At 45.1% G+C, this 25,622-nt stretch overlaps 1 protein-coding gene across 3 annotated transcripts in view; it reads left to right on the forward strand.

Moving 5' to 3' along the window:
* The first annotated feature begins 20,730 nt into the window (after positions 1–20,730).
* The window catches only part of MPHOSPH8 (M-phase phosphoprotein 8), a 73,900-nt gene continuing 69,008 nt past the window's right edge, over positions 20,731–25,622 (forward strand). For 2 of the 3 annotated variants that reach the window (XM_063697163.1, XM_055360111.2), the window contains exon 1: positions 20,755–21,014. The gene's annotated coding sequence lies outside the window, so the exon portion shown is untranslated. Of the gene's footprint in view, positions 21,015–25,622 lie in introns of all 3 variants that reach the window. The other variant, XM_063697164.1, reaches the window with a different exon arrangement.

Here is a 25,622-nt window from a genome sequence, read left to right on the forward strand (position 1 = left end):
GACAAAGGCATTCTACATGTGTATTTCACTACCTCCTTCAGACAGTTAAGGAGAAAAGAGGAGGAGCCCACTTCCATCTTGTTTAAATGTATTTCCCAGTCTCTTTGTTACAAGTAGCCTAGGCTGTACCTTAACTAAGGTACCCTCGATGTCAAAACATTGTTTCATTTTCTACAGAGTATTTATCGATGATCCGAAATTATCTCATATATTTATGTGCTAAAATGCTTGTCTATCTTGCCGTGACAGAATATGTGCTTCATGAAGGCATGGACTTTGTCTTATCAGCTGCTGCAAGCTTAGTTCTTAGAACTGTACCTGCAATTAAACATAGGTGCTCAAAAAATATTTGGTGAATAAATTAACTATTTCCAACTAAAAAGGAAGAGACAGGTGCAGAGGAATCTTAAGTAATTTGCCCAACTTCATACAGCTAATAAGTGGCAAAACCACATTCTAACGCAGGACCATATGATATTCTTGTTCATTCTGGAATAGCTGAGGGTCTCTTACTTTAGTCATGTGTAAAAGTCACACGGGGGTGTTTGTTAACACACATTACTGAGTAGTAGCTCAGACACACTGGCTCAGTAGATCTCAATCTGAGAATCCAACAAGGACCCCAGGTGATTCTGCAGGTGTTCCTCTGACAGAGCTTTGAGAAACATTGCCATGTCCCTATGTCTTATTTAGCTATTCAAAACTCTACAGGCCCTTAGAATACACATAAAGAAGTTGATGTAATTGTTACAGTACTAAAGGTAAAAATCTGAAACAATATGGATGGATCTCAAAGGCATTATGGTAAGTGAAAGAAGCCAGACACAAGATGACCAATCCTGTATGATTCCATTTACATGACATTGCGAAGACAAAGCTATAGGGACACAAATCTGATCCCTGGTTACCAGGAAAAAGAGATGGAAGGAAGGAATTGATGACAGAGGGGCAGGAGGACCCTTTTGGGGGATACTGAAACAGTCTATTAAGAGATTGCTAAGACTCTGGTGGGCTTATATGACCTCTCACATTTGTCAAATCTCATAAATCTGTACACCTATAGTGTGAATTTTACTACATATAAATTATACCTCAATAAACCTGACTTTTAGGCTGAGCACGGTGGCTCATGCCTGTGATCCCAGTACTTTGGGAGGCCAAGGCAGGAGGATCACTTGAGCCCAGGAGTTCGAGACCAGCCTGGGCAATGTAGGGAGACCCTGTCTCTACAAAAACAGCATCAAAAAATTAGCCAGGCATGGTGTACCTGTGGGAGGCTGAGGTGGGAGGATTGCTTGAGCCCAGAAGGTGGAGGCTACAGTGAGCAGTGATTGAGCCACTGCACTCCAACCTGTCTCTAAATAAATAAATAAATTTAGAGACAACCCTGTCTCTAAATAAATAAATAAGACTTTAATAAAAAAGAGAATTAATAGGGTAGTTCTAGTTAGCCATAAATTAAACCATAAAGAGAATTTCAATAAATTCCCCACAAATTTCAAAAGTCTGTGCTTTGAAAAACCAATGTAACTTGTGTAATTTTTTTTCCAGAGCAATCATTTATGAGAGTGACAAAAATAAAGCCAGAAAGTAGAAGATGTTTTTCCTCCTCTAACGTTCTATTAGGGTATTTGATTCACCCATCATTTTCTTCCCAGGGCCCCCTGGAAATGTACTCTTTAGAAACAAGGCACCTTTGGCAAGAAATAGAAAATCAACTGAAATTGCTCCTGATATAGATCGGTGACTTTGTCCTAGGTAGCTCATAAAATTCTATACTAATTAACTCAGCAAGCCTTACAAGAAAATGAAGAAACAAAATCATCCTATGTTCCAGTTATCCATTGCTGCAAAACAAACCATCCTAACACTTAGTATCTTAAAACAACAATTTATTATCTGTCCTAGTTCTGTGGTGGATGGGGCTCACCTAGGTGGTCCCTACTTTGATCTCTCATGTGGTTGCCATCAGATAAGACTGAATGTCCAGGATGGTTTCTCCACCCACACATCTGATGCCTCAGCTGGAATAGCTGGAAGAAACAGGGGCTGACTGGGCCTCTCTCTACACCTTTGCCCTATGACCTTTGTACCTGGCTAGGTTGGGCTTCCTCAAAACATGGCATCTCAGCATATTTGGACTTCTTACAGAGCAGCTGACTTGCCTTAAAGTAAGCATTCACACCAGGTTAAAGCTGCACAGAATGGAAAGTCACATAGCATCACTTTCATCACATTCTACTGGTGCAGGATGAGTCACAGGGCCAGTCCAGATTCAAAGGGAAGGAACTACATTTCCTTGCTGGTACCAGTAACAGTGGCTCACTGGGGGACCATTTTCAGAGACTTGCTACCACATCCTAGGAAACTTTTAATTAATTCCATTCATTTCATCAGTGTATTCTTTTTTAAAAATTTATTTTTAAATTTTTTTTGTGGGTACATAGTAGGTGTATATATTTATGGAGTACATGACATGTTTTGATATAGGCATGCAATGCATATTAATCACATCATGGAGAATGGAGTACTCAAGCATTTATCCTTTGAATTACAAACAATCCAATTACATTCTTTAAGGTATTTAAAAATATACAATTAAGTTATTAACTATAGTCACTCTATTGTGCTGTTAAATAGTAGGTCTTATTCATTCTTTCTATTTTTGTACCCACTAACCATCCCCACCTCCCCCCACCAACTCCCCACCACCCTTCTCAGCCTCTGGTAACCATTCTTCTACTCTCTATGACCATGAGTTCAATTGTTTTGAGTTTTAGATCCCACCAATAAGTGAGAACATGAGATGTTTGTCTTTCTGTTCTGAGCTTATTTCATTTAGCATAATGACCTCCAGTTCCATCCATATTGTTGCACAGACTGGAACTCATTCTTTTCTATGGCTGAATAGTACTCCATTGTGTATATATACCACATTTTATTTATCCATTCATTGATGGGCACTTAGGTTGTTTCCAAATCTTAGCTATAGTAAACAGTGCTGCAACAAACACAGGAGTGTGGATATCTCTTCTATAGTCTGATTTCCTGTCTTTTGGGTATATACCCAGCAGTGGGATTGTTGGATGACAAAGTAGCTCAATTTTTAGTTTTTTGAGGAGCCTCCAAACTGTTCTCCATAGTGGCTGTATTAATTTACATTCCCACCAACAGTGTACAAGGGTTTCCTTTTCTCCACCTCCTCACCGACATCTGTTATTACCTGTCTTCTGGATATAAGCCATCTTAACTGGGGTGAAATGATATCTCATTGTAGTTTTGATTTGCATGTATCTGATCATCTATGATGTTGAGCACCTCTTCATAGGTCTGTTTGCCACTTGTTTTCTTTGGAGAAATACCTATTCAAATCTTTTCGTCATTTTTTGATCAGATTATTAGATTTTTTTCCTATAGAGTTGTTTGAGCTCCTTATATATTCTGGTTATTAATCCCTTGTCAGATGGGTAGTTTGCAGATATTTTCTCACATTCTGTGGGTTGTCTTTTCACTTTGTTGATTGTATCCTTGGCTGTGCAGAAGCTTATTAACTTGATGTGATCCCATTTGTCCATTTTTGCTTTGGCTGCCTGTGCTTGTGGAATATTGCTCAAGAAATTTTTGCCCAGACCAATGTCTTGGAGATTTTTCTCAATGTTTTCTTGTAGCAGTTTTATAGTTTGAGTTCTTAAGTCTTTCATCCATTTTGATTTGATTTTTGTACATGGGGAGAGATAGTGGTCTAGTTTTATTCTTTTGCATATGGATATCCAGTTTTCCCAGCACCCTTTATTGAAGAGACTCTCTTTTCCCTAATGTATGTCTGGGCACCTTCATTGAAAGTGAGTTCACTGTGGTGTATGAATTTGTTTCTGGGTTCTCTATTCTGTTTCATTGGTCTATGTGTCTGTTTTTATGCAAGTACCACGCTGTTTTGGCTACTATAGCTCTCTAGTATAATTCGATTATACTAGAGATTGGAGGAATCACATTATAGTATTATAATTTGTTCCAATTTTGTTCTTTTTGCTTAGGATTGCTTTGGCTACTCTGGGTCTTTTGTGGTTCCATGTAAATTGTAGGATTTTTTTTTCTATTTCTGTGAAGAATGTCATTGGTATTTTGATAGGGATTGCATTGAATCTGTAGATTGCTTTGGATAGAATGGACATTTTAAAAATATCAGTTCTTCCAATCCATGAACATGGAATGTCTTTCCATTTTTGGTGTCCTCTTCAATTTCCTTCATCCATCTTTTATGACTTTCATTATAGAGACCTTTCACATCTTTGGTTAATTCCTAGGTATTTAATTTTATGTGTGGCTATTGTAAATGGGATTACTTTTTAAATTTCTTTTTCACATTGTTCACTATTGACATATATAAATGCTACTGATTTTTTGTATGTTAATTTTGAATCCTGCAACTTTACTGAATTTGTTTATCAGTTCTATTAGTTTTCTTGTGGATTCTTTAGGTTTTTCCTCATCAGTCAATTCTGATGGCTTCTTTTTTTTGGTTTAATTTCCAACCATCTTGATGATCTTTTAACAACTTCATATTTTGCTTCATATACAATTTTGTAAAGAACTGCCACACACATTTAATTTGATCATCATAACAATCAAGGTAGGCAAGGCAAGAATTTTTTTTTTGAGACAGAGTCTCGCTCTGTCGCCCAGGCTGGAGTTCTGTGGTGCCATCTCAGCTCACTGCAATCTCCATGTCCCAGGTTCAAGGGATTCTTATGCCTCAGCCTCCCAAGTAGCTGGGATTACAAGTATGTGCCACCACACCTGGCTACTTTCTGTTTTGTTTTTTGTTTGTTTGTTTTTTGGAGACGGAGTCTTGCTCTGGAGTGCAGTGGCGTGATCTCTGCTCACTGCAAGCTCTGCCTCCCAGGTTCACGCCATTCTCCTGCCTCAGCCACCCGAGTAGCTGGGACTACAGGTGCCCTCCACCACGCCTGGCTAATTTTTTGTGTTTTTGTAGTAGAGACTGGTTTCACCCTGTTGGTCAGGCTGGTCTCGAACTCCTGACCTCAAGTGATCTGCCCACCTCAGCCTCCCAAAGTGCTGGGATTACAGGCATGAGCCACTGCGTCCAGCCTCCTTAACTCTTTAATACATGGAGACAGTTCTCAGGTAAAGAGGCAAGGCAGGGGGCTGGTACAATTTGTGGACTAAGCAATTTGAAGGGTGCCACGTGTCATAATAGACTGCTCACAAAATGTTCATCACTAGAAAAAGAAAATTCTAATATATGTTCTTAAATGACTTGAAATTTTCTCCCAAGAAAGAAAAAGCCAGAGAATAAAGCAATCACACTAAGCCTCCAGTGCTCAGGTGTTGAGTAGACACAGCGGAACATTGCTGTGCTGCAGGATAGGTGCAACCAGGCAGCCAGGCCCTGCCTTTCTCTGTGGGACTTTGAGCAAGTTTTCGCACCCTCTCTGTGTCTCAGTTGCCTTATCAGTGGAAAAGGGAATAATGTCAGCACCTACCTTGCAGGGTTGCTCTGAGGATTAAATGGGTTAAAATATGGAATAGTGCTTATAGCAGTGTCTAGCACAGAGTATGCACTATATAAGTGTTTGCAGCTGTTATAGTCAAAATGGAAAGGTGGAATGGAAATATCCTTTGAAAGTCTATATAGGCCAGGTGCAGTGGTTCACACCTGTAATCCCAGCACTTTGGTAGGCCAAGGTGGGTGGATCACCTGAGGTCAGGAGTTCAAGATCAGCCTGACCAACATGGTGAAACCCTGCCTCTACTGAAAATAAAAAATCTAACCAGGCATGGTGGTGCATACTTGTAGTCCCAGCTACTCAGGAGGCTGAGGCAGGAGAATTGCTTGAACCCCAGAAACAGAGGTTGCAGTGAGCAGAGATCGCGCCCCTGCACTCCAGCCTGGGTGACAAAGCGAGACTCCATCTCAAAAAAAAAAAAAAAATAAAAAAAATTTTTTTAAAAGTCTATTTAAAATCAAGGAAGTTATACAAAAAAACAATTTTGGGCGAGGTTGTTATCTAGAAGGTTAGTAAACACTGGTCTTTATAAGGATATCTTCTGATTTCTAATGTAGCCACTCCTAGAGAACACAATTTTTTTAGCAATTACTACTTACGGATGTAAGAGTGAACTTTCATTAGTCGACCTTATCAAACAGTCCAGAATGTTGTTAAGAATGTTAATATATTGCCACATGCAAGGGCTGAAGAAAATGAAATAATGTTAAGAAATAGAATATTGTTTCCAGCTATTAATAATTCATGGTGCTGCAGAATCTTGAATCTATCACTAAAAGGCATAAGTCTAAGTGAAAATAGCGTTGCTCTTGCATTCCATTGTATTATAAAGCAATAAATATATTTAGCACTGGATGTTATGAAGAGTTTTTCTGTATTCCAAAGTATAGCATATCTTTGGATGAAGCCAGCCTGAAAACTTAGGATCGGTCCTATCCTGAGATACAGATAGGCATTCTCAGTCTTCTCCAGTGGGATGAGCAGATAGGAAGGACCAGTGTCAAGAATGTGACTTGCTCTGGGAGGTTGCATGGGTGCAGAAGGACCACCAGGAAGGGATTGGTCCAGCTGCCCAAATGAAATATTTGAAGCCTATGTGTGTGTGTGTGTGTGTGTGTGTGTGTGTGTGTGTATGTCCAGCTGGTCTATCTTATAAACCAGATCAAATTACAGTATCAAACACAGCCTAAAACAGCATTTTAGGAGGCCAAGGTGTGTGGATTTCTTGAGCCCAGATGTTAGAGACCAGCTGGACAACATGGCAAAACCCCATCTCCATAAAAAATACCAAAAAAAAATTAGCTGGGTGTGGTGGCATGCACTTGCAGTCCCAACTACTTGGGAGGTGGATGTGGGAGGATTGCTTGCACCCAGGAGACGAAGGCTGCAGTGAGCCATGATCATGCCACTGCACTCAGGCTGGGTGACAGAGTTCAGAGCCTGTCTCAAAAAAATAGCAATAGATGAACATACATGCATGTTTATATAATACATAGATAGATATTAGTGTAAATGTATAACACTGTGTGAAGAATGAAGCTTTAGTCCCCTTAAATACACGGATGAGTATGACTTGCTCCCTGCTTCAAGGGGCTGGTGATCCAGCAGGGATCACAGATGTGGAGCAGGTAATCTAACCAGATATGCAATGCAACAGGTGCCAGGCTTGTGGCGGCCCAGAGAGGTTGCACCCAGATGGACGAGTCTTCTAGATCCCATTACCTTCTTCACAAGGTCTTTAGTGCCCAAAGCCAAATGACAAAGTAAGGGGGAGGGGCACGGAAAGGCCCGCAGCAGCGGAACTTACCGGAGAGGGGCACGGAGAGGCCCGCAGCAACAGAACTTCCGGGGGAGGGGCACGGAGAGGCCCACAGCAACAGAACTTCCGGGGGAGGGGCACGGAAAGGCCCGCAGCAGCGGAACTTACAGGAGATCAGACAGAAGCGGAAGTGGTTTCGTGCCCTTCAAGTTAGATTATCTAGATACTCGTCTTTCCCCTCCATGAAAAATGACTCATTCTTAGTACATTTATGTGTAAAATTGCTTTGGATTTTAAGTGCATGGAAGACCAGGATCATGTCACACTAATGTGTATTGCACAGCATGTGACATAGAACTGAGTTGAAACAGTGCTTAGCACATAATTTTTGGAGATGACAGAGATATGACCAGGCAGAACTGTCCTCAGGACACTTTCTAAAGTACATCAAAGTACTCTGGTTCCCCCAGCCCATCCTCCTGACTTCTTGTACTCATTTCCTCCTGTCCCTTGGCCGTCTCTATGTGGCCTTCTAGCTTCTTAGAGCCTCCTTGCTTTGGGTCTCACCCACGCCTGACACCCTTGCCAAGACCGCTCTAAATTAGCCTTTCCTCACCTCTCCTACACCTGTCAAACCCCTCTCTCATCTATCCACCAGGGGGAGGGCTATATTATTAAACTAACACTAATGTATGAAAGCCCACATTGCTAGCTTATTGTACTAACTATCTCAAGAAAATTTAATTTTTAGAAGAGGTGCTTTCAAATTTCAATAAGCAAAGGCTTCAGCTGAGATTATTTTCTTTTTGCATTCCTAGCCCTCTCAAGTTATGCCTTCGGCAAACTGCTTCTGTAAGTGCTATCCCAAGCTGGCCCTTAGATGCATTTGTTATGTTCAAGTGCCCTCTGGAGGCAAAAACAGTCTCCTGTTAGATGAAAGACAGGCCTGCCAAAGACCCACAAATGATTGGTCCCTGTGCTGTGGGGTTCATTCATTCCTTTCCATCTTTCTTTCTGCAGGTCCAGCACAGCCTTGCCTTGGGGCCTTCAGCTTAGGCACGGAATCTTCTTTGGCCTGGAATAGCCGTCCCAAAGACTGTCCCATGATTGGTTCCTTCACACCATCTGCTTTAGCTCAGCAGGGCTTTCTCAGGAGTACATCGCATCTAGCCAAGCCGACCTTCCCACTCTGTCATGTCGGGCCGTTTCCTTGCCTTCTTGCACACAGCACTATCTGAAATAATCTCCTTCCAGTCATTCAGCACATTCATTGAGTGCCTGCTCCTATGCCCTGTCTTATGCACTTGGGATAGATCAAGGTACAAATGCAACACCTTCTCTACCCTGGTGGAATTTACAGGCCTTGTGAATTACAGTTTCCTTTTTCATCATCCGCCTCTGGCTAAAATGTAAGCTCTAGGGGAGCAGGGACCTCTGTCAGCCTTGTTCTCTACTTTTTCCCAAGAGCCTAGAACTGTGTCTGGTACATCCTTCATGGTCAATCAATATTTGTGGAATGAATAAACAAATGTTTATATTAACCAGGCACAATGGCTGAGGGGAGAGGATAGCTTGATACCAGGAGTTCGATACCAGCCTGAGCAACATAGCAAGACCCCCGTCTCTAAAAAATAAAAATGTTTTAAGTTTATATTTTCTATCAGGATACACAATTAACATTTTAAACTTCTTTTGCTGAGACAAAGTTAATTCATTCCATTATCACAACTATAAAAAATGAGGTAAACTATATATCTCATTGTTATTCAAATGATCAATAGCAATAATAGTTAGCATTTATTGACCACTTACTAAGTACTAGAGGCTGTAATAAGTGCTTTATATGTATCATCTCATCTTCACAAATTTTTCTGAGGCAAGTAACACCATTCTTCCCTTTTTTTTTTTTGAGACAGAGTCTCGCTCTGTTGCCCAGGCTAGGGTACAGTGGCCCATCTCGGCTCACTGCAACCTCCGCCTCCCTGGTTCAAATGATTCTTCTGCCTTGGCCTCCAGAGTAGCTGGGACTACAGGTGCATGCCACCACGCCCAGCTAATTTTTTTTTTTTTGTATTTTTAGTAGAGATGGGATTTCACCATATTGGCCAGGCTGATCTCAAACTCCTGATCTCATGATCTGCCCGCCTCAGCCTCCCAAAGTGCTGGGATTACAGGAGTAAGCCACCACACCTGACCCAGTCTTCCATTTTTAACATGAGAAATTTGAGGCTTACAGGAGCTTCTCACCATCACAAGGTCATCTTTTGGGGACTGGATAGTCAACCCAGAGTCCATGCTGTCGACCTCCTCCACACAGCCACGTTCAAATCACGATGTCTGCATTACTCAGTGGCTCCCTCTACCATCCTCTAAAACTCTACACTCTCTTAGCAGGGCCTGTGAGACCCCTCAAGATCAGCTCTGCCTCCTTTGCTGGTCCCCTTCCCATTACCTCTCCTCCTACCCTGACTGGAGCCCCTGTAGCTCCTGGACACGGTCATGCCTTCCCCTACCTCCTTGCAATCCTATGGTGTGCTCCCTCCTTCTGCCCTGCCTAACTCCTACTCCTGCTTCAAGGCTCAGCTCTTGCCACCTCCCCAGACCCTTTCCTGGCGCTCTGGGCTAGGTTCTGTGCCCATGCACTGCTGCTCCCAGCTCCCTGTGCCTGGCTCTGTGATTCTTAGTGAATGGAATGAGGTGTGGCTTTTCATCTCCAAATTTCCAGGGCTTAGTTGGAACAGAGAGGTTGGCAAAATGAATGATGGAGCATTTGGGAATTGGCCATGTTTTACAATTTTAGACACAGTGAGGAAAAGAATACTACTGTAAATAAGACGGTTAGGGCTGGGCACAATGGCTAACACCTGTAATCCCAGCACTTAGAGAGGCTGAGATAGGAGGATCATTTGAGACCAGGAGTTCGAGACCAGCCTGGTCAACATAATGAGATTCCCCCTTCTTTATAAACAAACACACAAACAAAATAATTTAAAAATTAGCCAGGTGTGGTGGCACATGCCTATAGTTTCAGCTACTTAGGAGGCTGAGGCAGGAGGATCATTTGAACATGACAGCTCGGGGCTGCAGTGAGCTATGATCAAGCCACTGCACTTCAGCCTGGGCAACAGAGTGAGACCTTGTCTCTAGAAATAAATAAATTAATAAAATAAAATAAGAGGGTTAGAATGTGGCCCATGGGAGTCCTCAAAGGTGCAATTGCATGAAGCTGAGAAGCAGCAGCATGGAGCAGGGAGTACTTAGAGTGTCACCTGGCAGAACCTGATCTTTCCTCTCATTCCCACCCCAAGAGACTTTTCCAACTCATCCAGCTGGAAGCAGAGAGGCTAGGATTTTCCCCTCAGGTGTCTGACCCAGAGCCTGCATGCTAAGTCCTAAGGTGATGGCGTCTCAACTGTGCTGGGCCTTTATTTGTGAGCTTTCAATGGTTGTATCTGCCTGTGTTTGACCAGAATAATTAATTTAATAAAAGCACTTTAAAAAATGTTTGTAAACGGCTAAGTACCTAGTGTTGGGTACCATATAAGTATTTAGATACAAAAGGTCTAAATTCAGGTTATTTTTACTGGGGGAACCATTATTAATATGATTATAAAATAGTACATTGCGGATATGTACACACGAGAGAGAGAAGTTGTGTACACGTGCTACTTCACAACAATGATGCAATTCAACAGATTTATGACAACAATTCCTTTAGACAGATACTGACTAAAACTTACCAGGGGCAGGGCCCTGGGCCAGGCAAGGAGTAAGTCACAGCTCCTGGGCCTCAGCAGGGAACACTAAGATACAAGTACTTGCCCTTGCTGGGTGGAGTAGCTCACATCTGTAATCCTAGCAGTTTGGGAGGCCAAGGCAGGAGGATCACTTGAGACCAGGAGTTCAAGACCAGCCTGGGCAACATGGCAAAATGCCATCTCTACAGAAAAATACAAAAATTATCTGAAGGTGGTGGCACACATCTTTGGTACTCAGGAAACTGAGATGGGAGGATCGCCTGAGCCCAGGAGTTTGAGGCTTCAGTGAGCTGTGATCATGCCACTGCACTGCAGCCTGGGTGACAGAGCAAGACCCTGTTCCCCCCAAGCCGCACCACCAAAAAAAAAAAAAAAAAAAGTGTACTTGCCCTTGTGGTTGGAGCCACAGGGTCCATGAGTTCAGCAGGGACTCCCGCCGGCTGCTCCAAGCCACTCTCCCAGCACTCCCTGCTCTATTCTCCTGCAGAATCAAACTGCTTACCGTTCCCCAAATGTGTTCTGCCGGTTCACACCTCTGTGCCTTTGCATGTTTCCTCAGACTGGAATGCTCAGTCGGTGCAGAGTGGACATGTGTCATGTTTTCTGGCTGCTTAGCAGGGTTTGAAAACCCTGCCTATGTTCTGGGAATTTCCTAACACAAGAATGAGTCCTGCCTCTCCAAGGCAGATGCCAGAGCAATCAGGGTACAGGCACATGACCCAGCCTCCCTCCATCAGCTATGTCTACACGAGATACTAACTTAGACATGAGAAATCCAAGGCAGTAGACACAGTGTGGAAGTGATGTATCAGGCAATGCTGGTACGGAGGCGCCAGGCTTTGGAGGAGCAATAGTTACCAGGCTGTGGCCCTGGCACAAGAAGAGGCAGCGTCACAAACCATCATATCCAGAGCTCTAGAGGGGCAGTGGCATGGTTTCCATTACAGGCCAGGTCTGCGGTGGGCGTAGGGCCTTGTTTCAGGAAACTCTTCATGGCACTTTACCTCCCCATCCAGTAAGCAGAAGAGTCACTCTATATCCTTTTAATCATTTTAATCAATCTCTTTTGTGCTTTTGTTGATTACAACTAAGAGTCTGGCTTAGTTGCAACTCTTCCAACCCCTGTGGTAGGTGATACACCAACCTACATTAATCCTCTTAACAAAAGGCCACTTGCTTTGCAAAATCCATGTTGGCATAAAGGTCTCCTGTGGGCCTCCCCTGAAATCTTCTATTCCATCCTTGATCCATGCCCTCCTGGGGTGCCCTCGCTACCCACACGCCTCTCGCCTCATGCCCCCCTGGATTAGAATTGCCTGCTTCTTCTGCCTCTGCTTGGACCATGATTTATTTGAGGCTAGCCGTTGGCTCTTTCACTTCTGCATTTCCAGCAGTTAGTTTGGGTTGACAGCGTCCAACACATGATAGGTACTAAAGGGAAGTTTGTTATTGACAGGAAGGAATGCTCCAGTTTGCTTTCTGAGAACCAGGAATCAGAAACAGGTGCTATGAGGTGGCTGCGTCTAACATAGATCTCGGTGAATGGCAGGGATTTTAACAGGCGGAATTGGTGGGGATCATCCTGCCCATAAGACATGTAATCTGCCTTTTACAAATTATTATATCCCTCAGCATTTTCCCATATCCTTAATATGCTGTATGGGACATTCTCAGTTGCACAACAACCCTTCCCTTGCCCTTCTTTTTTTCAGGTTTGGGTGGTGATGTCTCCGGGAAGGTGGACCCTCCCACAGCCCCAAGGGGATGAGTTTTCATTGCTCCAAACCAGGGGTTGACCAACTACAGCCTGCTAGCCAAACCTGGCCTGCCACCTGTTTTTTTATGTCCTCACACCATACAAAATGCTTTTTACAGTTTTAAACAGTTGGGGGAAAAAAAAGAAAAAATTCTTTGTGAGAGGTAAAAAATATATAAAATTCAAGTTTCAATGTCCACAGACACATTGGAACACAGGCATAGGTATTTGTTTCTGGTGTGTCTAGCTGCTTTGGCTCTACAGTGGCAGAGCTAAATATATGTGACAGGGACCGCACACCCTGCAAAGCCTGACATATTTACTGGCTGATTCTCTTCAGAAGAAGTTTGCTGACCCTGTTCTCAAGCAATCATGCTAATGCCAATCTCCTCCCAGTATTGATTTTTGGGAGGAGCATGAGACCCATTTCTGGGCCAATGAAACACAAAAGGAAGCCTGACAGAGGGCTGCTGGGAAAGATTGTTTTCTCTGATGAGAGGGAGATATGTGAGCATGCTTCCTTCTTGCCTTTGGATGTTGCATGTGAGGATGTGATAGGCAGAGCTGTGGCAGCCATCTAGTCATGAGGGAAAAGCTAAGAGAACCACAGAGAAGCTGCCCCCAGATACTGTTGAGCTGTTAAATAAACCAGCTCTGGAACTTCCTACTTCTAGAATTTTTTAACACTCAAAATAAATATACTAGGCTGGGCACAGTGGCTCATCCTGTAATCCCAGCACTTTAGGAAGCTGAGGTGGGAGGATCACTTGAGCCCAGCAGTTTGAGACCAGTCTGAGAAATATAGTGAGACCCTTGTCTCTACAAAAAAAAAAAAAAATTAGCTGGGTATAGTGGCACACAACTATAGTCCTAGTTACTGGGGAGGCTGAGGTGGAAGGATGGCTTGAACCCAGGAGTTCAAGGCTTTGGTGAGCTATGATCATGCCACTATACTCCAGCCTGGGCAACAGAGCAAGACCCTGTCTCTAAACAAACAAATAAACTGATAGTTGGACATCCTGTTAACTGTGGCCAGATTTGTCCTAAAGCATATGATGTGAGAAGAGTATTTCCTCTTATTGATGAACCATAAAATTTTAACCATTTATGAGCATTTTCCTTTAATTATTTACTATTGTAAGTTTTATCTTTTAAAAATATTTATCTTACAAATTCAAATTTAAGGCTCATTAACCATCAGAGGGAACATGGAGAAATAAAATAAAATAAAAACAAATTTAAGCCTCATAAAATATGTGCCTCAGCTAGTGCCTTCTCCCTCTCCCTCTTCTGCTTCCTTCTCCTCCCCCTTCCTCTCCCCATTTCTTTCCCTGTACCATTAAGATGTTGCCAAGGAAAAGACAAAAAAAATTGCCCACTCCCAAAACACTGCTCTAACAAGTCTTTTGCTGGATGCAGACCACCCTCTTATTCTAAGAAGACCGACAGAAATCCAAATCCATGTTTATTTGTTTAAAATACAAATTCCATTATGGTTATTAGAGGCTGGGAAGGGCAGAGGGAGGAAAAGATAGGGAGAGATTGGTCAACAGAGATGAAATTTAAGCAAGATAAGAGGAACAAATTCTAGTGCTCTATAGCACTGTAGGGTGAATATAGTTAACAATAATGTATTGTGGTCAAAGAGCTGGAAGGGAGGATTTTCAATGTTCCCAACACAAAGAATGAGAAATATTTGAGGTGATGCCTATGCTAATTGCCCTGATTTGACCATTACACATTGTATACATGTATTAATATATCAATCCGTACCCCACAAATATGTACAATTATTATATGTCAACTTGAAATAAAAGGAACAAATAAAATAACATATAAATTCTACCTGACTCCAAAAAAAGCTTGTGGGAGTTTTCAATAAAAGTTATATCAGCAGCCAAGAATATTTAATGGGTACTAAAACTGTATAGTCAAAAGCAAGCTTTCTTTTCTTTCTTTTTTTTTTTTTTTTTTTTTGCGACAGTCTTACTCTGTCACCCAGGCTGGAGCATAGTGGCATGATCTCAGCTAACTGCACTGCAACTTCTGCCTCCCGGGTTCAAGCAATTTGCCTGCTTAAGCCTCCTGAGTAGCTGGGATTACAGGCACCTGCTACCACGGCCAGCTAATTTTTGTATTTTTAGTAGAGACAGGGTTTCTCCACGTTGGCCAAGCTGGTCTCAAACTCCTGACCTCAGGTGATATGCCTACCTTGGCCTCCCATCTTCTTTCTTATTAACTATAAATATATTTGAGTCAGAGATGTTTTATGCTGTTGATCTGTTTGCAACTCCAATTAACTCACTTTGTTAAAACATGCCCCATGTGGTATCAGAACCACGGATACATTTTGTGAAATTATTTCTCCTTTTAGCGTCATTAACCAGTGCTTTGTGAAATTCTGTTGAAATAGCAAATGCTTGCTTGTCTATGCAGACATTCCATGTCTGTCCTCTCACCTGTGACCTGCGTCACACCTGCCACCCATCACAAAACCAGCTGCATTGAAATCTCTGAATCGGGCAATCTCAAGTGCAGCAAACAGTCACCTGGAGCAGAGAGGTCAGTGTGTTTACATGTTTCCTGTTTGGAACCTAGGTCTGAAATACTATTGAGTTGAGCTACCTCTATAGAGAGCAGTGACCCATGTCTCTAAAATATTGTTCTCAAGAGGCCATAGGATTCCTAGGAATTTTTTTTTTTTTTTTTTGAGACGGAGTCTTAGTCTGTCACCAAGGCTGAAGTGCAGCGGCACAATCTCGGCTCACTGCAACCTCCGCCTCCCTAGTTCATGCGACTCTCCTGCCTCAGCCTCCCGAGTAGCTGATATTACAGGCGTGTGCCACCAGGCCCAGCTAATTTTTGTATTTTTAGTACAGACAGGGTTTCACTATGTTGGTCAGGCTGGTCTCAAACTGCTGACCTCAGGTGATCCGCCCCGCTCAGCCTCCCAAAATACTGGGATTACAGGCATGAGCCACCATGCCCAGCCAGGATTCCTAGGAAATTACACTGAGAACAAAGCTTGCATGGACACTTTCTTGATTCAGTGCCAACCAGATGATTTTACAGTCACTTCTCTGAGCATCTGAGAGATAGGAAGCATTTTAACATCTATATATTTATTTCTCTATTCCTAAAATAAAGATAGCAGAAAGAGCCACTGTTGTGGGGGATTTTAAGCTGCTAAAGTGACTTTTATAAAATATTATAGAGGGAGATGTATTTCAGAAGAAAGAACTTCCAGTTCCTGCAGCCCACTTGCTTTTAATAAGAAGCCTCTGGGAGGGAGCACCGCACAGTGTAGCAGCTGAGCGCCTGACCTTCGGAGTTGGACAGAACTTTGCTGAGTCCCTGCTCTTCTCTTAGCACCTATGTAACTTGGCCTCTTTAACCCTTGGTTTCTTCCCCAACCTCATTCTTACAGGCCACTGGGCTAGGCAAGGGGACACAGCAAGTAAGTTGGACAGAAGACAAATGAATGAGTTTGTGCAAAAAAAAAAAAAAAAAAAAAAAAAAAAGGCTGGATGTTGGGGCTCACACCTGCAATCCCAGCACTTTGGGAGGCCAAGGCAGGCAGATCACGAGGTCAGGAGATCAAGACCAGCCTGACTAACACGGTGAAACCCCGTCTCTACTAAAAATACATAAAAAAATGAGCCGGGTGTGGTGGCACATGCCTGTAGTCCCAGCTACTCCGGAGGCTGAGGCAAGAGAATCACTTGAACCTGGGAGGCAGAGGTTGCAGTGAGCCGAGATGGCACCACTGCACTCTAGCCTGGGCAACAGAGTGAGACTCCATCTCAAAAAAAAAAATGGTAACTTTGTAGATTAGGTATTAAAAATCTGAGCAAAATTCCGATTGTTTCTTATATTACAAATTGAAGCTGATGCTTGCACAGGGGAAGCATGGAGTGGAGAAATGTGGAAGGCTTGGGAGTGATGAGAGTTTGGAACAGCCCTTGTGAGGGCAGGAGAGGAAGGCGCTCAAGGAAGACAAGACAAAGCACTAGGCTTGGGGCCAATGGCTCAAGGAGACTACCAGGCACCCTGCACGGTGGATTGTTCCAGCAGGTTGATGGAGCACAGGGGCTTCAAAGGAACCGGTGATGCAGTCACGCTGTGGCTGGAGTTTACAAAAGGCTGACTCACCAAAGGTCAACAGGGACATTTACACAAACATCCTGGCCCCAAGTCCAGTGCTCTTTCTAATCTATAACAGGGTTCTTCCTTTTTTTCTTTTTCTTTTACTTTTTTTTTTTTTTTTTTGAGACAGGGTCTTGCTCAGTCGCCCAGGCTGGACTGCAGTGGCATGAACACGGCTCACTTCAGTTTCAACCTCCCGGGCTCAAGCGATCCTCCTGCCACAGCCTCCCCAGTAGATGGGACTACAGGCGTATGCCACCACACCAGGTTTAAAAAAATTTTTTTTTTAATTTTTTGTAGAGACAGGGGCTCACTGAAACTGCCTTTGCAAAAATTATAACCGAGAAAACTATGATGGTGAAAGAGATCTGACCTAACTGACTCCATCTTGCTTCTAACCTCCAAACTGTCCTTGTTCTGGGTATAGGCTGAATTAACTTTGGGAGGAGCTTAATTTATAGTTTAGTTTTGAAACAAAGACGATAACAGCCCTTTCCCAAAAGAAACCCCCTTCCTGCCTGAGGACTAGACTGCCTTGGTAGGACTAACAAATTAGCCACAAGATTACAAATCATGGTTTAGGAGTCATGCAGCTGGAGGCTGCAAGATTCTAAACCTCCCCAGATTGCTCCTCGGATGACATCACTGTTGTAAAACCTAAGATCAGTGCTTGAGATATTTTGCAGACCCTGTACTTGATGGCTTCATCAGCTGGCACTACCCAGACTGATAAATTGGCTTATCTGGTTTTGTGGCCCCTGCCGAGGAACCGACTCAGCGCAAGAGGACAGTTTAGACTCCCTATGATTTAATCTCCAACCTGACCAATCAGCACTCTTACTCACTGGCCCCCTACCCAACAAATTATCCCTAAAAACTCCAATCCCTGAATTCTCGGGGAGATTGATTAGAGTAATAATAAAACCCTGGTCTCCTGTATAGCTGGCTCTGTGTGAATTAAACTTTCTCTATTGCAATTCCCCCATCTTGATAAACTGGCTCAGTCAAGGCAGCAGGCAAGAAGAACCCATTGGGCAGTTACATCACTATGTTGCCCAGGTTGGACTCGAACTCCTGGGCTCAAGCAATCCTCCTGCCTCAGCCTCCCAACATGTTGGGATTAGAGGCGTGAGCCACTGCACCCAGCCAAGTCTGTCCTTAATCAGGGTTCTTTTGGATCTCATTTTCTTAAGGTGCAAAAGCCACTGGACCAAGTGATACTGCTAGCCCCTCTAGGTTGCTGTAACTAGTTACGGCTCCTGGATCTGCTTCCAATTAGTTAATTTCCCATCACTTTGGACAAGTCATCCCAATTCCCTGGCTTGTTTCTGTAACTCAATTATGGTCCAGAAGCCCTAGTTCTAAAGTGCTGATTCTGATGAGTGCCCATTTACCAGGCACTCTGATCCCGTCATAACATCTACTACAGCCTGGGAGGTCTATTCAGGTGTGCATTCATGTTAAGCACTAACACCAATCAAATCACTTAAATAACATAGGTAATAATCCAACAGCACGCCGGGTGCAGTGGCTTACGCCTGTAATCCCAGCACTTTGGGAGGCCGAGGCAGATGGATCATCTGAGGTCAGAAGTTCGAGACCAGCCTGGCCAACATGGTGAAACCTTGTCTCTAGTAAAAAACACAAAATTAGCCGGGCTTGGTGGCGCATGCCTGTAATCCCAGCTACTCGGGAGGCTGAGGCAGGAGAATCGCTTGAACCCAGGAGGCGGAGGTTGCAGTGAGCTGAGGCCGTGCCATTTCATTCCAGCCCAGGTGAGAAGAGTGAAACTCTGTCTCAAAAAAAGAAACAAGCCAAAAAAAAAAACCCATAAAAAACAAAAAACAAAATACCAACAGCACATCCAAACAAGACTGAAAGTTGTAAAAGAAAATTACACTGTGTGGACAGTTGGGGTGTGTGTGTGTGTGTGTCTGTGTGTGTGTTTTAGAGATGAGGTCTCTCTGTCACCCAGGCTGGAGTGCAACAGTGCCATCATAGCTCACTGTGGCCTCCAATTCCTGGCCTCAAGCGATCCTCCTGCCTTGGCTTCCCAAGTAGCTGAGACTAGAGGCATGTGTCACCACACCCTGTTGTTTTTTCGTTTTTGTTCTTTTTCAGATGGAGTCTCTCTCTGTCATCCAGGCTGGAGTGCAGTGGTGCAATCTCAGCTCATTGCAACCTCCACCTCCCGGGTTCAAGTGATTCTCCTGCCTCAGCCTCTCGAGTAGCTGGGGTTACAGGCACACGCTACCACGCTGGGATAATTTTTGTAATTTTAGTAGAGACAGGGTTTCACCGTGTTGGCTAGGCTGGTCTCGAACTCCAGACCTCAGGTGATCTGCCCACCTCGGCCTCCCACAGTGTTGGGATTACAGGCGTGAGCCATGGCGCCTGGCCCACACCCTGTTTAAGGAAGAAAATAGTGTTGAAAATGAAAATCAATACACAAAGGCTGAACCAAAGCAATGGGAAGGCAGGGGCTGTGTGTTATGCTGAGTGGCTGTCTCAAATAGACCAAGACCTTTCTGACCCTTTGTCTTAGGGCATTAAAGAAAATTACTCTGGGCAAACAACAGCTTCCTTGAATGCTTTCACTTGTTTAACAAAATGCCAGAGAACCACAGATATAACCTATAGTTCCTTAGGGACTACAAGATCAGAGCTGACAGTGTTACAGTTTTCATCAGTGCACTTGCAGAAATGGCATCAGATGGATTTCCTTGGGAGAGGGGGATTGGGAAATGGCTTTTTTTTTTTTTTTTTTTTTTGAGATGGAGTCTCACTTTTTTGCCCAGGCTGGAGTGCAATGGCGCGATCTTGGGTCACTGCAACCTCCACCTCCCGGGTTCAAGTGATTCTCCTGCCTCAGCCTCCCAAATGGCAGAGATTACAGGCGCTCACGACTATGCCCGGCTAATTTGTGCATTTTTAGTAGAGAAGGGGTTTCACCATGTTGGTCAGGCTGGTCTCCAACCCCTGACCTCAGGTGATCCGCCCACATCTGCCTCCCAAAGTGCTGGGATCACAGGCGTGAGCCAGCGTGCCCGGCCTGGCTTTAAAAAAAAAAAAGAAAAGAAAAAAAACAAAACTGGTAATAAGGGAATTTACTTTCTATCACTACAAGTCCAGTTTTTTTGTTTTGTGTGTGTGTGTGTTTTTTTTTAGACGGAGTCTCGCTCTGTCGCCCAGGCTGGAGTGCAGCGGCGCAATCTCAGCTCACTGCAACCTCTGTTTCCCGGGTTCCAGCGATTCTCCTGCCTCAGCCTCCCGGGTAGCTGGGATTACAGGCGCGCACCACCACGCCCAGCTAATTTTTGTATCTTTAGTAGAGACGGGGTTTCACCATGCTGGCCAGGCTAGTCTTGCACTCCTGACCTCAAGTGATCCGCCCGCCTCAGCCTCCCAAAGTGCTGGGATTACAGGTGTGAGCCACCGCGCCCGGCTAATTCCTGTATTTTCATACTCAACTGTATTTTATATTAGGGCCTTGAATCCCGATATAATTTTGTACTCAAATATAATTTATAAATAAGGCCTTAGCCTCCCAACAAGGTCAAACTAGCTAAAAACTTAAGTCCTCCCAACCACTGACATTCCCAGCCCCCAGCCCTCATCCTCAGCCCAGCTGGCTGAGGGTCCGACCTCAGAGAGGGTCTCGGGGAGCCCAGAGGCGGGAATGTCCCCAGAGGCGCAGGCCCTGCCCTACAGCTTTGCTAGGGCAGACAGCAGCGCCACGCCAGCTCGCGGGCTGGGCTGGGCGCGGGAACTGGCCGGGCTGGGCGCGCCGCGGTCCCGCGCCCACTTCCGTTTCCCGTGCGGGGGATGGCGGCAGAGCCGGTGGGCTGCGGCGGCGGCGGCTCCAGGTACCTGCCCGAGCGCGGCACTGCGCAGTCCGCCCCCCGGTCGCAGGGGCGCTCCTGAGCTTCGCGGGGCCGCCTCTAGGGCTGCCTGCGCGGAGAGCCGACCGCGGCCGACGTCGGTGTTAACTGGCCGCCCCAGCCGGCTACCCGGAGCCAAGAGCAGGCGGCGCAGCCTGAGCGGGACGTGGCCACGCTGGCGCGGCGGTAAGCTCAGACCGACCCGGCGCCTCCAGCTGCGGGGAGCGTGCGGGGCGGAGGGAGCGGGGCACGGGGAGAGCCTCGGCGTCCGGGTGGCGTGACCTTCCCGGGTGGCGGGGGAAGCGGCCGGCGCCGCCGCACACGTGCCGCGGGAACCCTCACCGCCCCGGGGTGGCCCGCCGGCGTCGCCGGAGAATCTCGGGGTCGTCGGCCTCCTTCCCGCAGTGCCCACCTGGTGGGAACTTTTGTCCTCCTTTGCCCTCAAGTCCTATCATTTGGCCGCGGGGCTCCGCGCCGCCGGGGCGCCAGCGCTGGGCAGCACCGAGCCGCTTCTGCTTGGAGACTTGCAGGCTGCCAGAGAGTGGGCGGCTGGGCAGGGGCGGCGAGCGTTTAGGGCCGGGCAGAGAAAGTTGGAAGTCGTCTCCCTAATCTGTTCCTTGTGACGCCCGGGAGAAGACGCGCCTGGCCGGGTCCTTGGCGGCAAAACTGGTTTACATCTCCACGCTTTACCTAAAGCCCGGGCTCTGGGGACTGGATGGCTAGCTAGCTGGCGGCTCCTACTGCCCCAGCTTTAGCCAGAAGCTGGGATCTTCCCGCAGCAGTTCGTGTTCCCTGATGGAAAATGAAGCCTCATCTACTGACTCTCCCATCCAAAAAAAAGTTTATTTCCCGAAGGATCGAGAAGGATGGGTGGTCTGCGCTGTTGTTCCTCAGTCGCACCCTGGTGTAATTTGAGAGAGGGGTCAAAAGCGCTGAAAAGATTATTTTTTTCTATTCCAAGTGCTACAGCAAGCTCATAAATCAATTTTAATTCATGCTGAACAGTCTTGCCTCCTCCAAGCCCTGTGTCTTCTCCGAGCCAGAGCTACACATATGTGAATTAGTTTTAGCCCACTCCTTCTGAGTGAATGTTAGTACCCATCATGGTTTTCTATCTTAATAATTCTACTAGTGGCTATTTGTAGAACGAATGAATGAATTTGTAGAATGAATGAATGAATGAATGAAGTGGCTATTTGTAGAATGAATGAATGAATTTGTAGAATGAATGAATGAATTTATTTATTTATTGAGACGGAGTTTCGCTCTTGTTGTCCAGGCTGGAGTGCAATGGCGCGATCTTGGCCCACCGCAACCTCTGCTTCCTGGGTTCAAGCGATTCTCCTGCCTCAGCCTCCCGAGAAGCTGGGATTACAGGCATGTGCCACCACGCCTGGCTAATTTTGTATTTTTAGTAGAAATGGGGTTTCTCCATGTTGGTCAGGTTGGTCTCGAACTCCCGACCTCAGGTGATCCACCCGCCTTGGCCTCCCAAAGTGCTGGGATTATAGGTGTTAGCCACTGTGCCCGGCCTATTTGTAGAATTTAATGCGTTTAAGTTTGGTTCACCCAGCGGGGTTGAATTCACATGGACAGAGTGCAATGTGATGTGACTTTCCTTCAAAGTTCAGAAGGAAATGTCTGTGCCAAAAGAAGTAAGTGCATTGAGGTTTATCTGGGAGGCCACATTGGACTTGCCCCTGTCTGTCTTCTCAGTTGCCTCCGTTATTTTCTTCCCCTAAAATGCATGGTTGGGTGTTTTGTGTTGCTTTTGGCCAGGTTGAAATAGTCAGATTAAGTGTTGATTTGTAGGCACAGACCTGAAAGGGCAGGACTTTGAAGTGAATCCTCTGTCACTGACTAGTTGTGTGGCCTTGGAGAAGACCTTGTCTTGTTCCAGGCCTCAGTTTGCCTTCTGGAAAAGGATTAGGACCCTGATATACTTTTTTAGGAAGATACCAGATGACCACCACCTCTTCAGCCTAGTAAATGGTCCTGCCTCTCCAGATCTATCAGCAGCATATAAATCAGCGTCTTGCACTTCTAACTTAGTTGCTTTATTAAGTACTGTGCCTTTGTTGCCACTGGCTTTAAAATTTTTGTAAATGAAGATGATTGAAATCTGGTCATTGGCAAAATGCTTCAAGAGGTTTAAAAAACTTCTCCACAGCCAGTGTTTTCTGTTGACGTTCAGGATGACATTGGTGTTAGGAAGGCACTTGGTGTTCGTCTCTGATCCAGCAGGAAGGGTCGCACAGCTCCTCAGTGTGATGAGGAATAAATTGTTCCTTATTCACAAATAAGTTACCGTAGGGGATCGGTCAGGGTGGTGGGAGAAATTATAAAAATAAACTTATAGGAAATAGACACAAACCTTCTTGGAAGGCCGGGAGGTTTGCATGGCTTCAGTAAAAGATTTGGCTGAAGGCAACTGAATTCTCTTAAAAGCTTAGGGCGTAGATACATAGGAATGTAAAGGAGTTCATCTAAATGGCTTGTTTGCTCATGTGGTCCTAAGACCGACCTTTGGTCCTCTGTGGGTGCAGTACTGCTCTCTACTCGGGAGGTCAGCAATGTTAATTACCCTCTAGTGGTGTTTACTCGAGACCTTTGTCATTAAATCTGTACTGAATAAATGCACAGGGTGCCAGCTTGTCAGGGCTGGCAGCTGCTACAGCTCTTTCTGTGAAGCTGCCTGGACCTCTAGCCTGCTCTTTCAGGGGATGGATACCTGTGTCTGAGTGCATTTCTTCATCTGTCATGCGGCCAGGGTCTGCAGATCAGACCCAGCAGTCTTGGCTGATGTCAGCATTCGTAGCATATGTCTGTTTCCAGGGGCTGGCTACCCAGACTGTGACCCTCAGTGTGCAAAATGTGCATGTGCAGATCTCTTGATCCATTTCTTCTTACTTAGGGAAACTAGGTGTCTCAAGAAATTATTTCAGGAATCTTGCTTTTGGTGTTGCATATAAAAGCTCATTGCCAAATCCAAGTTCATCTAGATTTTCTGCTGTTATCTTCTAGAAGTTTTCTAGTTTGGCACTTTTCTTTTCTTTTTTTTTTCCCCCAGAGACAGATCCTCCCTCTGTTGCCTAGGCTGGAGTGCAGTGGTACAGTCATGGCTCACCACAGTCTCAAATTCCTGGGCTCAAGCGATCCTCCTGCCTCAGCCTCCCAAGTAGAAGGACGAGAGGCACATGCCACCACACCTAGATAGTTTTGCACTTTTTACATTTCAGTCTGTGATCGTTTTGATTTGTAAAAGGTGTAAGGTCACAGAACATTTGTGTTTTGTAAAAGGTGTAAGGTCACTTTCCGCCTTTCTCCACACAACCACTTGCAAGCCATTCCCCCTCTACCTTGTGTAAAATCTGGTTTCTTTGACATTCCCTACGTGTTCTCATCACCCCCATCCACCAGCCACCCAAGACCTCCCTCATTCCTGTGGTTCTTGCCTTCATCTTCAGTGACTTCCAGCATCCTGAGCTATGGCCTGGCCTAATGCCCTGGCTGGTCACTACTAACATTTTTAGAAGTTCTGTTTATAATGATCTACATATGAGGACTGAAATTAAAAGAAAAAGTGAAGAATTTTTGCCTATATTTGGAAACTTTCCTTTCAATAGGTAATAAGCAGAAAGACAAAGCAAGAGAACTCTGCCTGGGTATTATGAAAAATAAATGCACTGAAGGAGAAGATCTTCCTATTTTAGATTAGTCATAAGGAAGAAGAAATCCAGGAAAACCTCTTCTGCCGTGCTAGCTAGGGAGGAGTGGGGTGACAGTTAAGATGTCTCACGACACTTGCATCCAGACATGGCCAGGTAGACAGAGGGTGGCCCAATCAAAAGGGGCGCCAGCGGCCAGGTGCAGTGACTCATGCCTGTAATCCCAGCACTTTGGGAGGCAGAGGCAGGTGGATCACCTGAGCTTAGGAGTTCGAGACAAGCCTGGGCAGCACGGCAGAAACCCCATCTCTACAAAAAAATATACAGAAATTAGCCAGGTGTGGTGGTGTGTACCTGTAATGCTAGCTACTTGGGAGTCTGAGGCATGACAATCACTTGAACGCAGGAGGTGGATGTTGCAGTGAGCCCATACTGCACCATGGCACTCCAGCCTGGATGACAGAGCAAGACTCTGTCTCAGAAGAAAGGAACACCAGCTCTAAGCAGCTGATTTGCTTATACCAGGTATCCAGCAAATATCTGCCCTACAGACCAGAACAGTATGAGAGGTCTTAATTCTGGAAAGATATTGCTGGAGTTGGCATTGGAAGCAGAGAAGGCTAATTGTCTTCCTGTGTCAATTCCCAGGATTTGATTCTGGCCAGCCATCCAGCTGGAGTGCACACCCTTGCATCTGGGAGTGGCCATGACACTCATTTCTAGCCAATGGAATGTAAGTAGATTTGATGATTGCAACTTCCAGGTCAGGTCCTCAAAAAGGGAAACAACTTACTTACTGCATCCTCCCATTTTCCTTACCCATGGGCTTTGAGTCACCTCCACCCTGTAGCAGATGGCACACCCTGGTGCAGCTGCAGGCTCCAAGACAAAAGGGTGTCCCTGGATGAAATGGAACAAAAACACCTACTCACCCTGAACCACCTGCCCACTTTCAGGCTGCTAAGTGAGAAAGAAATATGCTTTATCTTGTTTGAGCTACTGCATATTTGGAGTATTTTTGTGACAGCAACTTAGCCAGTATTGTAAAGAAACAGCATTGTATCTGTCTTAAGAGAAAGACACCCTAGTGGCACCAACGCTACTCCTCCATTCCTCCCCAGGACTA

This window comes from Gorilla gorilla, chromosome 14, assembly GCF_029281585.2.
Source record: "Gorilla gorilla gorilla isolate KB3781 chromosome 14, NHGRI_mGorGor1-v2.1_pri, whole genome shotgun sequence".
Lineage (NCBI taxonomy): Eukaryota > Metazoa > Chordata > Mammalia > Primates > Hominidae > Gorilla > Gorilla gorilla.